This window comes from Falco rusticolus, chromosome 2 (assembly GCF_015220075.1).
Source record: "Falco rusticolus isolate bFalRus1 chromosome 2, bFalRus1.pri, whole genome shotgun sequence".
NCBI classification, from domain to species: Eukaryota; Metazoa; Chordata; class Aves; order Falconiformes; family Falconidae; genus Falco; species Falco rusticolus.
This window is the reverse complement of record NC_051188.1, coordinates 63,429,844-63,443,050: the sequence shown is the minus strand read 5'-3', so window position 1 is coordinate 63,443,050 and position 13,207 is coordinate 63,429,844. Positions and strand designations below refer to the sequence as shown.

At 34.9% G+C, this 13,207-nt stretch overlaps 1 protein-coding gene across 5 annotated transcripts in view; it reads left to right on the top strand.

The window, feature by feature from the left end:
• Nucleotides 1-13,207, top strand: part of ANKRD10 (ankyrin repeat domain 10) — a 37,958-nt gene that overhangs the window by 15,124 nt on the left and 9,627 nt on the right. The window contains exons 1-3 of one of the 5 annotated variants that reach the window (XR_005102363.1): nucleotides 114-753; nucleotides 2,220-2,345; nucleotides 7,842-8,006. The exons of 2 other annotated variants lie outside the window; for them this stretch is intronic. The gene's annotated coding sequence lies outside the window, so the exon portion shown is untranslated. Of the gene's footprint in view, nucleotides 1-113; nucleotides 754-2,219; nucleotides 2,346-7,841; nucleotides 8,007-13,207 lie in introns of those variants that run through there. 2 more of the 5 variants (XR_005102362.1, XR_005102361.1) reach the window with 2 other exon arrangements.

The following is a 13,207-nucleotide window of genomic DNA, read 5'->3' as shown; positions in this document are numbered from 1 at the left end:
TAACTTTTTTCTTTAAAGGTTTATGTACTGCAAAAACATTCAGAAAATCTCACAAACTTTTGCAACTTTCAGCATGGACAAAATGGATGCAGTTTTCACCTAGAAATGTTGAGTATAAGCTCTATGGCTTATAATAATGTAAATATTTTAGCAATTTGTTTTAATTAGAACTAGCTTTATTATCTTAAATGGTAACTAGTTACTGTATTTTAACCTGCAATATGAAATTTTTAAGTTGTGAAATAAGAATTATGTAATTAATTTCTTGTTTTACCCTTTGGTTTCCATCTTACTTTTTTTGTAATGCTGCCCTGATAAACTTACCATAAAATTTAACTCCTTCAATGGTATCCTAGAGTATTCAGGAAATACTGTATCTTCTAAGTAATAATAATTTAAAAATCACTTGATATGAAGAGATTGCTTCATAGAAAAATGACACTGAAATAACTAGTGCAGCTGTCTCGGTTATTGACAAGCTCATGAAATCAGTCATAAATTGATACATTCCCATTTTGTACTCACTTCTGGATATCTTAACATAAACCTGGATTTAAATTTACTGTGGAATTGAGCAAACCTTAATTATCATCATCAATTAGTATGTAATCTTCTGATTTTTACGAAGTATCCAATGAAAAGAGAAGTTGTGGAACTGCAAAAACAATGTGAAATGAGTGAGTTAAAGAGTCTGGTAAAGAAGAGGATGTGTTACGTCCATAGGCCTTTCAAAAAAAGAGCTGATAAACTGAGGTAGGAGACGTGGCTGCAACTTTTAACTTCCTGAACTAAAATTTTGCCTTTTAAACATTGTATTCGCAAGCCATAGACAAAAATTTCTGTAAAACTTGGAGAGTGATACCTGTCTTTGGTCACAGCTATTTGCAGCATAAGTACCATAGGTTTACAGCAGTTTTATTGAACAGGAAATAATTTGAATTCTCAGTTTTCTAACTTTGAATTCCATCTGTGTTTCAGTAGGATAGACTTGTCACAAGTTCTATAGGTAATTAAATATAAAATTCTATCCAGGAAATGGTAAGATCAGGGATGCAAATGTAATAGGCTGGTGGAGCAACCTATGTTTAGTCTTTTTAGGGGATCAGGACTGTCATCTGAGAGAGCTAGCTGTTTGACTGATTGGAGTGAGGATTTTTTCCCCATAGAACCTAGTTTACAGGCTCAGTCTGTTAAATTAGGCCAAATCCATGTATGTGATTTTGGCACAGATTAATTTTGGATTATCTGGGTTTGAAAACTGGCCCCATATCTCTTAAGTTATGTGGATTTTCTGATTTTTGTAACAACTTGAAAATGTAGATGCTCTGAAAGTTTTGACTCCTTTATTTTATGGCTTCCATTAGAAGAAAAGGAAGAGGGATTTTATGCATATATTTGAGTTCTAATTTGTATACATTAACTGAAATGATAATTGACTATATAGGACCAAGGCAAAAATTTCAGTAAATACAGAACTAAGCACTAACTATAACTAAGGTGCTGATCTGTACTGATGGTGAATATGGCCCTTTTTTATGGGGATTAGATATTCTAATACAGTGTTTTCTTTATTTATTCATACAGTTATGGTATCAAAATCTAGTTAATGTGAAGATGCAGAAAATACCCTTGTGACTGCAAATAGTCAAATATACTGCTTATATGTGGTACTTAGAGCATACATAAAGTATTGCACATCCCTAGTTTTTTATAGCTAGTAGAACAGGGATGTTAAGATCTCGTTATTACACAAACACTAGTAATCAGTAGTGTAATATGGCAAGAGATGTGTTTTTTATTATCGAGTGATTATTGAAATACTGCTGTTAAAATGAAGTAACTTGGACTAGTGTAATCTTTGAAATCAGTGTTTACTGTATTCCTACTTTATTCACTCCTGTGGTTGTATTGGAAGCCAAAGAATACTGACAGTAGTCAAGTAAGGATAAAAGTAAGAATTTTAGTTTGAATAAAGTTGCCTCACTTGAATTGTTCTCATTAATTTTAGGCTTGTTAGCTTCTTGCTTCTTGCTTTAACAGAGAAATACAGTATGTTGCAGTCTCTAAATTTCATGAAGTTGTTGCATTGTTTTCCTAATTGATGAGAGAGAATTTGGGTCTCTATTCCTGTGTAAATTTTTAATAATATTAAAAAATAATAATTGTACCCTAGTGAAAATATTTTGATTTTTTTTGTGGTATTTACCTTCTCATTTTAGCTGAAGCATATTCTGTGCACAGTATGTCCTACAGCCATAAAAATGGTTGCTCCACTAACTATGGTATTCATGGACCCTTGAAGAGGGGGAAGCAGGTGGTCACAATGTCCTCATATGAGTGAAAAGGTTTGCTGTGTAACTGACTTTTTAATGTGGATAGTACCTTTTAAAGTATCCATAATAACTGCTGGGTTTTCACTAAAAGCATAATTATTCAATTTATGTATGGTTAATTGTGTATTATTTATCATTGTGACAAACAAGTGTCCACAGCTTGATGGAGGAAAAGCCACCTTGGTGCCATGTTTTGTTTTGCTCTTGCACACAATTTTTTTAAATGTTGGGTATTAATATAGTTAGGTAGATTGCATCACAGCATATATAAAAAATATAAAATTCATCTATAAACACAGGACACTTGAATAAAAAAAAAAGCAGTTGCAGCTGTTAATTATACTGATTTGAACTTCCATTTCATGTCCCTTTGCATGCAGTTCGCTTGTGCATTGTGTCGACTTATTTCTAAATAAAATTTCTGCAACTGTCACAGTTGCATATTCGTTAGTGGCCTGATTTAGAGTTAAGAGAGGAGTTTTGAACGCTGTTATTATCCTGGGATAATGTGGAATGGGTTGTAGCTTGGTATACACCCATCCAGTTGAACACAAGGACTTGCTTGCTTCAGTTTTGTTGATCAAGATGCTTGAATAGTAGCATAGGAAAGCTTTTTGTTTGCCTGCCAGAAATCTGAAGGTTTTGGGGAAAACTGGTTTGTGTACCATTATGGGATGCTACAAGACCCCAGAGAGGTATGGCTTTTTCTAGTTTCTTACACTCTGGTCTCCAGGTTTGGGGAGAATAACGAACATGCTGGGATAAATATACCAGTACATCTGTTTCTACCAGATGACAGATTCATATTGTGATGTTGATCTAGTTTAGACAGACACTTCAGCCACTTCCTCATAAAGGTGTCTTGCATTCATTTGAATGTGTAAATTCACTCCTCCTGTAATGCCAGAATGTCCCATCTCTGGTATTCAGTTTTTCAGCAAAAACTTTTATTCTCATTCTTTGACAGTGGCTTAATTTTAGTTCTTTGCAAATTCATGTGTCATGAACTGCATTCTGTTGTTAAAAATAAAAAAAATATCTGTTTTTCTTCTCCACAATTGCTCTCCATCCTCCATAACAAAAATCTGTCCAATATGAATGTTTTAGTGCCACTGGATTCGACCTTTGAAACTCTCGTTATACATTTCTGTTTGAAGTGATGTCCGTTTCACATTTTTATTATGACCATTCCTGTGATAGCTCAGCTTTTGTTCTTCTCATTTGTACTTCTGAGGCTTCTTGATTTTCTGAAATTTATGCACCTCTAGTGAAGAAGCAGAAGAAGAGTGATGTGTAGATTTCATTACGACAATGTAGAAATCGGCAATTCATTTGTGAGATAAACCCTCAATTCCTTTTCAGTCTGGAGAGGAAACTTTCGTGGCCTATTCTCTTGAAGGGTCTCGGGGTTCAGAGATCTCCTTTGTTAGTTTCTAGGCTTCTTCCTGATTTCTTAAAATCTTAGCAGATACTTGCAGGTTTTCAGCGTTTGTCTTGTTTTTCTTACCTGGCTAACTTAACTACCAAACTTACAATACTAAACTGCAGTCCATTTCTGGTGTTAATGTATTTGTCAAGTGCCATTACTGTCATCTTTTTACCTTAGAAGCTGTACTGCTGCATTGATTTAGTGTAGAATTATCAACATACTACTTTCTTATGGTCATTAATCTCACCTTGAGAATAATCCTTCAGGCTCTTACTGATCGTTTGTCTAGGATAGTTTTTAAATACTTTTTCAACAGAGGGGTTCTTACCTGTTAATTAGTATATTAGTATTTCTGTAATCTGTTTGGTACTTTTCAAACTCTGACCACTTCATACACAATTCTTTTGGGAAACCTGATGGCCTGCCCTCCAGAGAACAGTTAAACTGCTGGATTTGTTACTGTTGCATTGTTAGACAGTGCAGTATAGATAGGGAAAAATGTGGCTGCTCTTGTTTAATTGTATATAACAAGCATTTTAAGGACCATTCTGCAGTATGGAGGCTACAGGTGTTGGAATTGGTTCTTCCTTTCCTGCCTTGCAGGAATTCTTACAGAAAGGCAAAGTGGTTTGTACATATCAGTGGTGAAATTGGTGATTCTCCTGCAAAATAATTACAAGTGAAGCTTGCTAATTTCTTTCATGTTCAGTTTCACACTTGTTTGCCATCATTATAGAAGAACTTAATGTGGTTTGGGGGAGGTTGTGACCATGAAGTAAGGCAGTAATTTGGATTTAGTCTCAAAGAAAGATTTGGAAATACTGAAGGAGAACGTAGGTGCGTGGATAATTGAAAAATCAAAAAGTGGGAGAATCTCAGTCTTGCAGTAAAACAGAATGGAAAAGGGTAGTTTTCAGTTACAGCTGTTCTGAATAATTGCAAGAAGCTGAGGCAAACTCTTACCAGTGAGTTCCTATTTGGTTTGAGAGTGGATTATTCAAAGTGGGGGTGGAGTAACAACAGTAGTGACTGACACCAGTTCAGAAATGGAGAAGAATGTGAGAAGTTGCACTTCCTATGAATACAGTTAAATCCCTCATTAAAGCAATGATACTTTATGACCTTTTTGGAACATAAAGGAAGTTCACAGGGTATGGGTCAGCTTAATAGGGGAGCTTACTCATTAGTGATGAGCCTCTGTGATTTATAGCACTGGTTTCTCGGCTTTTCTTCAGTCCAGAAGAGCTGAATAAGGAACTGTGAAGGATTTGTAAGACTTTTATATTAGGATAGCTGAGATTTCTGATAGGAATGTTTGGATTTTTTGTTGGGAGTGATCTTCCTTCACATATGATACTGGGCTAATATTCACTGTGCACCTTCCCTTTGGATAGGTTTGGGGTTTTTTTCTGTAAGATAAGCTATTATTGGCAACAGAAACGTGAATGCAGTTAAGGCAGGTGGAGACACCAGAGGGTTACGAAGTAGAACTTGGCCAGAGCATAAGTTGGATACAGTGAGAGAAACAAGGGTGGGGTATATTCCCAAATACAATAGTCTGGTTAGTTCTGATGGTTAGTCCAGACAGGTGGTGGTGGTGATCTGCACGTGTGCTGTGCTTGATCTTCTGATAGTTTTTGACTGGATGTGATGAGAGAACTGTTAATTGCAGTGTGTTTGCTCTAACTTCTGTTATATTGATTTAGATTTCATTTCTTTTCTAGTTTGTGTCTTTTTCAGTAAAGTTGATCATAGTTCAGCTAGCACTCTTTGAACCTGGACAAAAAATGAAAGGTAGTTGTGTTGTGGGCCAGAATGTGTTCAGGTTCATCAGAAAAGTTTTCTAATGTGTGTCATGTGCTACAGGTTACAAGATGTATCTCATTGCATGGAGGGTTTGGCAGCTATAACTTGGGGAAAATATTACTCTTCTGTTTCAGCTTCTGTTTTCTTCTTTCTGTTTTGCTTGGTGTTGCTTATATATGGTAGATAAATTTTCTTTTAAAGGGAGGAAAATCTAAGTTGAAAAAACTCTTCTGTGAAGCTCATTTAAAGTGGTTTTATGCACCTCAGTGGTTTTTTAATCCAAAATATCTTCTGTCTGCTTGAGTAAGAGCATAAAGTTCTTTTTGTCACAAAAAATAATTTTGTGTGGTTCGATAGTCTCCCCCTACATGCCTACTATGGGAAAATAATGAAATAATCTAATTCCTTTAGTCCTTTCATTATGGGTTTTTATTCCCCTTTTGGCACAAAAATACTTGAAAATTAGTTTACCTCATTTCTTTAGTTTTATTCCTAAGCTTTTACTGTCCGTGCTTTTTATGCTGAATCTCTTAAACTTTCTTCCATGTTCAGCATGTCTGAGAGAAGCTTGCTTTCTTAATTTTTCTAACTCTAAGCAATTACTGGTTTTCAGTTGGTGTGGTGAGGAGAAACAGTGTGATTTTATTTGCTGCTAGAGGCATCTTGGTAGCATCAGTGTTGTAAGATTATTTTATCTTTTCAAGTCAGAGTTTGCACTGAACCTTTCCTTAATGGTCTTCCATGATGCTTTCCTCATTGTAAGCCACTTTATCTGCAATTCCTGGTCTGTTTCTACAAATATGATAGCAGCAGTAAGGTTAGTTCTCATTTTCATAAAGTTAGCTGGCTAAGTAACTCTTATTTAGTTAATCTGGATTTAAAGTGGCGGCAGTACTAAAAAGATGCTTGTTTGGAATTAATTTTTGTGAGTGATCTAGGAAATACTTACTTTCACTTTATGAGGGAATGTCTTTTCTGTTGTGGTTGTATTGCAATCACTTTTGCTTTAAGAGTTTCAATAGTCTTTCATACATTCCTTCTGTGAATTGTGTTTAGGAATCACTTCTTACGTAATCAGATAAGAATTTCAAAATATTGCTGATACCAGGTGAAGTCAGATAGGTCTATATTGTTCAGACAGAAGTTTACTTGGAAATGTGCTTTATTTTTACAAGAGATACTGAAAATCAAAATCCACTGAAGTCTTTCAAAGCATATGAAGTGGAATACAGATGCAGCAATAAATCACCACCTGATGGTGATGCTTGTAGTAATTCTAATGTTGCCTACCATGGATAATCAATTCTTTCTTCTGCCAGCATTTGCTCAGTTGTGTGAGTTGAAGTATCTAGGAGCTGATTGTAGGTGTGTAATTCATAGTGAACCTTTATTTTTATGTCAGAAAAGTGGCTTCACAAAGAAGAGCTTCCTTCTTTCCTAGTATATTCTCCTTGTTACAATTTTGGAGGATGTTCATAGAAATTCTACCATTGTTTTTAAAAGTCTAAAACAATTTCAGCTGCCACATGTTTTGTTGTGAAATAAAAACTTGGCACCAACTTGTGCTTTTTTAGATGCCCAGTATGTAATTTTAGCATGAATTTTTATAGCTGTCCCCAGCAGTGACACACGTCTGCTTAGTTAAGAATATTTCTCTTGGTATCTGGAAAAAAAAAAAGTTTGAAACTTTCGCATCTTTTGTATTTGGACACCAAAGGGTTAAAACACTTAAAGTTTAGTATTTTAAAATCATTTTGCTTTAGAAATTTTAGACTAGTATACTGATGTTTATATAGGAAACGTTTTTTTTTCTCACTGTGGGCGTTTTAGTGTTCTGATCTCTTTTTCTCTTTCTTTTGTTTTGTTTTAATCCTTGTATCTGCTAATTTTTGTATAGGAATAGTTACTAATTCTTTTGAAATACAGCCTACTAAATTTAAAGTAATTGAAGCCATGAGTTGACCGGTAATTTTAATCCAATCTATATAAATTTCAGTGAAGAACTGACAAATTGGTTTCAGGATGAAAGTAATAATGCTTTAAAGGCATAAAAGGCTTAGTATCTTGTTGTTAAGGTGGTCACATGATAATGGCTTACATATTGAATAATGTGCTACAGCACTTCATGTATGTTAATGTAACTTTTAATCTTAATGTTGCCTGCAAATATGTGATCCCTTATGATATAAGTTTCCTGTTTATGCACCATTGCCCGTTTAAATCAAACAGAAGATTCTGAAACTGTAAAAACTACACATGTCAATGTTTTACAGCTACGTAATTCGAATTGACTTGATTTTTTCAAGTAATCCTAGAAAGGGGGAGCATTCCATATAGAAACTGCTGAAACTGCCACAGGTGCTTCTCCGAAAACCTTACAGTTGTGGCATTGAATGTTCAGTATCGCTTCCTTTCTGCACACAAGGCATACTGTTGAGGTATTTGTTGCGGTGATTGGTTTTAATGCTAATCTAGGAATTCAGATATAGAATCTATAGATTTGCATGCTTTGCTTACCCTAATTTACAATTATCTACATTTTTATTTGTAAACTAACAATAGATAAGTTGAGATCAGTATTTTTTAACAGATATTACATTGATATACGAAAACTGTGGTTTATTTTCTTAGATTGTCGCATGGCATTAACAAAAACACAGTAAGCTGTAGGTGATGTAATCACTGTTTAAAATTAAACATGTAGGGGATTTTTTTTTACTTACATATATGTTTTTTCAAAAAGATTTACTGTTGACTTTTTGTAGCAAATGTTTGTTTTTCAAGGTATGTGACATTATAAGTGGAAGATAGTGTATTTCAAATGTATTTCTATGTTAAAGACACATAGAAATGTACTTGCTTTTTTTCCTCTAAGTATGAAAGATACAAACAGTTGAAACAACTTGGAATCAAGGTATTTTCTAAGTAAATTCAATATAATTCATAATTCAATGTGAGAGGCACAAGTGCCTATCTTTTCTTTCTACAGATCTTTCTAAGAGTAAATTTTATAAATTATCTTGAATTAAATCTTTCTTACACAAGTTATATTTAAAGAATTCTAACTTTTGGGTTTTTACTTTCTGTAACTTAATCATGGTGGAAGTGTCTTGTGTATTTTTTGAGAGCTTGCCTCAGATTTTTTTCTTTCCTTTAGTGGACTTCTCAGAACAACAAATTCTGGTTAGATTGAAATAATAAAAACATCCTGCTAAGCTGAAAGTTAACTTTATGTCCACGAATCCTACTTGGTCAGATAACATACTTATTTCTTTTGGTTTTGAATAACAATTGATTTAAACTCACAGTCAGCATTTTTAAAAGCATTTCAGAAGAAGGGAATATCTTAAAGCATGTGCTTCATCAGTGTCCTCTTTATAGCTGCTTTAACTGATACCAGAACTCTTAGTTGAACTGGGCCTTTAAAATGGGAGTTCTGGTGATGTCAACTAGAGGGAGAAAAAACATTTTAAAATAAATAAATAAAAAAAAGTCCTCTTCATACCAAGATCTGAAGACTGCCTGTGGACATCACTTGATGGAGGAAGAAAAACATGTTATAAGAGTGTTGTTCTAAGCACTGTAGGTGTGTGAATAAATGTATGTACAAAAGTTAGAATAACAGTGCATGTTTTGAGTTTGTTTATAAAATGCCTGTCACTAGAGACCATCTCAAGTGTTAAATGTCATCTGTCAAGGAGCTTCCAAGATCATCTGTTTCTACTCATCCATATTCAGACTTTCCTCAACTTTTCTCAGGATTTTTTTTCTATTTAGAATAACTTGGTAATATGAAAATATATCTTTCTGGTTACATTTGTCTGTCTTCTGCTTTGGAGTTAGCGTCTTACACTTCTGTACGCTGAAGAAAACAATATGTCTTTATCATTCCCAGCTCCTGGATTTTAGACTGCAAGAAGGCTGAGGGTAAATAATACCATGCTTCATGATTCTTAATTTGTTTTAGTAATAAGAATTACATGGAAATAGTGAGTAAACTATAAAGCAAAACAATACTGCCTAGCAAAAGATTCTTAACAGGACTTGAATTGCTTTGGAAATTTTTTATCTGTTTTCTAAGCACAGAGACACTTGACTTTACAACCATGTACCAAAACTGTGTTTAGTCCTGCTCAAGGTTAAGGAATTTCTCTCCTTTTCATCAGTTCAAACCTTCATGTATTTTTCTGTCTGGAGTAGGTGCCAAAAAGGGAATGGGATTTTCAGAGCTTTAGTTTTCAGTGTCTGTCCTTCAGTTTTTCCACCTGTTCTATAGCTGGACTTATCTTCAGATATGTCTTCCGGTTTTGGGGGGTGGGGGTGGTGTTTTGTTTTAATTTTGGTTTTGTTTTCATTTTTACTGGAGACAGGGAATCAAGTTCTTGGAGCACAGCTGTCAGTTTTGAAAGTTAGTCAGCCAGCCTTTTAAAAAATACTGCACCAAGTCAATTAGTACTACTTAATAAAAGACTGACTAATCATAAAATGCATGTAACTTTTCAAGACTTAGTCTGATTTTATTTTCCTTAATGTAACTTTCTTTAATGTGACTTTCTTCCATCCTTCCACACCTTCCTTACTGGTAGCTTCCTTTATAAGATCATCTTTGAAAAATACAGTCTATGTAGTTTGCTATTTGCTTATGCTTGTTTCAGCTAGGTAGCCTACCTTAGAGAAAAACCCTGAAAAGAAACATAAGCTTCTCTTCAAGTCTGGCATCTTTGTTGGGGAAAAAACCCAACTCCCCAAACAAAACAAAAAAACAACCTAAAAAAAGGGGGAGGGATGGGGGACATGCCCAAACCCACAAAACCTGCATGAAATTTCCTTAGTCACTTTTAAATTCTGAGTAATGCAGTTACTGAAATAGAGCTGTCATATTTGCTGTATGATTAGCAGTAACAAAGAACAGATTGCCTGAAGATTTAGTATCAAACAGTGTGTTCTGAGCTTCTTTGGAGCTTCCGCTATTTCAAGGTATTCAGGGCAGAAGATCAAAACTAGTACTGAAGGGATTTTTAACTTACTAAAAAAACTCAGATGTGAAATTTTATGATATTTCTGTCTGTGGTGTCCAGTGGTGTATGTTTTTTTCACTGCTCTTCTTTCATCGCCTAGGTCTTGAAATCGGTTTCAGTTCTAATATTCTTTACCTATCCTTTTTCTTTATGTAGATAAAGTGAAGTACTTAATAACGGAAGTAGTTAAAAATTTACTTAAATATAGTGGTTACCTCTTGAGTTTCCTGCTTGATGATTTATTTATTTATTTATTAACCATCCAGTCCACGTCATGTATAGTCTATGTAATAGCCAAATGAGTCCTTGGTTACTGCTCCTTCTTTTTGCTTGATAGTTTATATGTAATGGCAGTTCATAACCAAGGACTGACATAGGGATTGACACGTAAGAGGTGGAACTCCTCTAAGCTTTATGTGTAGCTGGAGCAATGAACCATTTCTGTTCTCATTCCTGAAATGGAGTCTGTTTACATTAATGGCTTTTATATTCTTAGCTCGTGGACTAAGCTGAGGTAGCTGCTCCATTTTCAGACATTGGCAGCATTTGAGGTAGGCCATACACTGCAGATACACTGAAAGGTGGCTTCCCAGTAACTTGTAACTACTGCTGTTAACAGGGTACTTCAAGTCCAGATTAGCACTTCTAAAGAATGGTCTAGTAGATGCCCTAGCTCTATAATTCATTCAAGTACTTCAGGGTTTCTAGAAAGGTCTGTATAAGACTATATTTTTCTCTTATGCGCTCAGAAGCCACATGGTGATGGCAGTATTTCTACATATTTTGGAAATGCCTAAAGCTCTTCAAATCTGGTAAAACTATTGTGATACTTGTTAAGAGCATTTTCTTTCCTACTTTGTGCTTGTGTCTGAGTTAGCCATTTTTTTTTTTGATTACTTGCATTTTGTTAGGGTGAGCCTAGTATAGCATGGCTAGCTCTTGCTACCTTCTGTGTTTCCACTGACAAGATTTTTTTTCTCCTAGAGAAGGGTAGAAAAATCAGTAAAAGTACGTCTTTTATCTTTCTAGCCTGTTTTTTAGAAAGTGAGAAGAGTTTGTACCAATTTTGTCAACTTCTGTTCTCCTTCGCGTTAGTATTGGACTGCAAACCAGTTTAACTGAAATTTGAAAGTCCCGGAATAACAAACTTTGATGAAATTAATGGAAATTGGCAACTGGATGTAGAAAATACACTAAATGTTCTCACTGAGAGGGAGCAGAGAGATTTAACAGTATTTAACTCTTTCGTAGCAGTTAGCCAACCAGTTTCTAGAGTCATCTAAGTCTTGTAGTCTTTTACCTGATTGGACTTTTTTTTTTTTTTTCCCCCCTCTCTTTTTGTCATTACTATTAAATACAGGATGTTCTTTTGTAATTGATAGGCTAAATTCAGGCTCAGATATTTGAGAGAGATTTCTAAACTCAGAAGTAAGAATGCTATAGCTGATGTGCTTGATTCCCTTGAAAACTTAGGCAGTGCTTCCAAAATACTCCTGTAGAACGTACATCTTCGCCTACCTGTAATTAAGCTGTTCCGGAAGACGTGGGGACAGATCTAAAAATATCAAAATCAGTTACATCTTAAAATCTGACAAACACTGACTTAAAGTTCATTTGTTTCTGGGAAACTTAACTTTTCTTTTCCAGAGTTTGGTCATGTAGCCTTAGACACTTGCATTTTACTTTGTACATCTCCACATGCCTCTGGCAACTTACGTTAACATTCCTTTGGGAAGTGGTGACTCAACTACAGTCTGTCTTATGGTCCTTTTTTTCAAAGCAAAATTATAGTCCAGTAACATTTGCGAAGTAATGGAATTACTTGGAAGTTTTGTTAAATGAGGTAGTCAGTCAACACCATACTGTTCTGGTCATTTTTTTATATTTCCATAACTTTAATTTGCTGTTATATAGATTTCCTTTACCGTCTTCTTGGGGCTTGCAAATGTAAAATGGATTTCAGAGAACTGAGCTATTCTTTTTGACCAAAATGGATATGTTGAAATCTCTGGTTTTGAAGTTGTAGTTGCATTGTGTTACATCCATATGCTACGCAAGTAAATTAGAACTACCAAAAGAGCATTGAATGTTGGTTAGCGGGGGGCTCAACAAGCTATCTAGTTCAGCGTGGGAAAGGATTGAAAGTATTTTGCAGAATTTCTGAAATTGTAATCTGCTCTTAAAATGAGGGGGAGAAGAGGACCCTCTGGAGTTTTGGCAACCTTTATACTCTGAAACTTTCTCCTAATGTCTAACTTCAAATATCCTTAGTTTGTACATACACTGTGTGCACTGGATGAACGGAATGGATTATTCTCTGCAGTTGTCTTTGAGGTATTCAAAACTCATACCTCTACCTTGAGATTCCATTTTTTCTAACTAGGTTTTTCAGTCTTCTGAGATCTTACTTTCTAGACCACTCGTGGCTGCTGTTCTCTGGATTTTTCACTAGTATTCAAGTGATTACATAGAGTACAGAATGAAATCAACCCTGATCTAGCCTAGTGGTTTTTCCGATTCTGTGGTGTTTTGATTTCATCTTCTAATTTCTATGTAGTCTGACGGTATCCATTTACGGAATTAGTCTTGCTGTACTAGTCAGTGTCTAATTATTTTTTTAG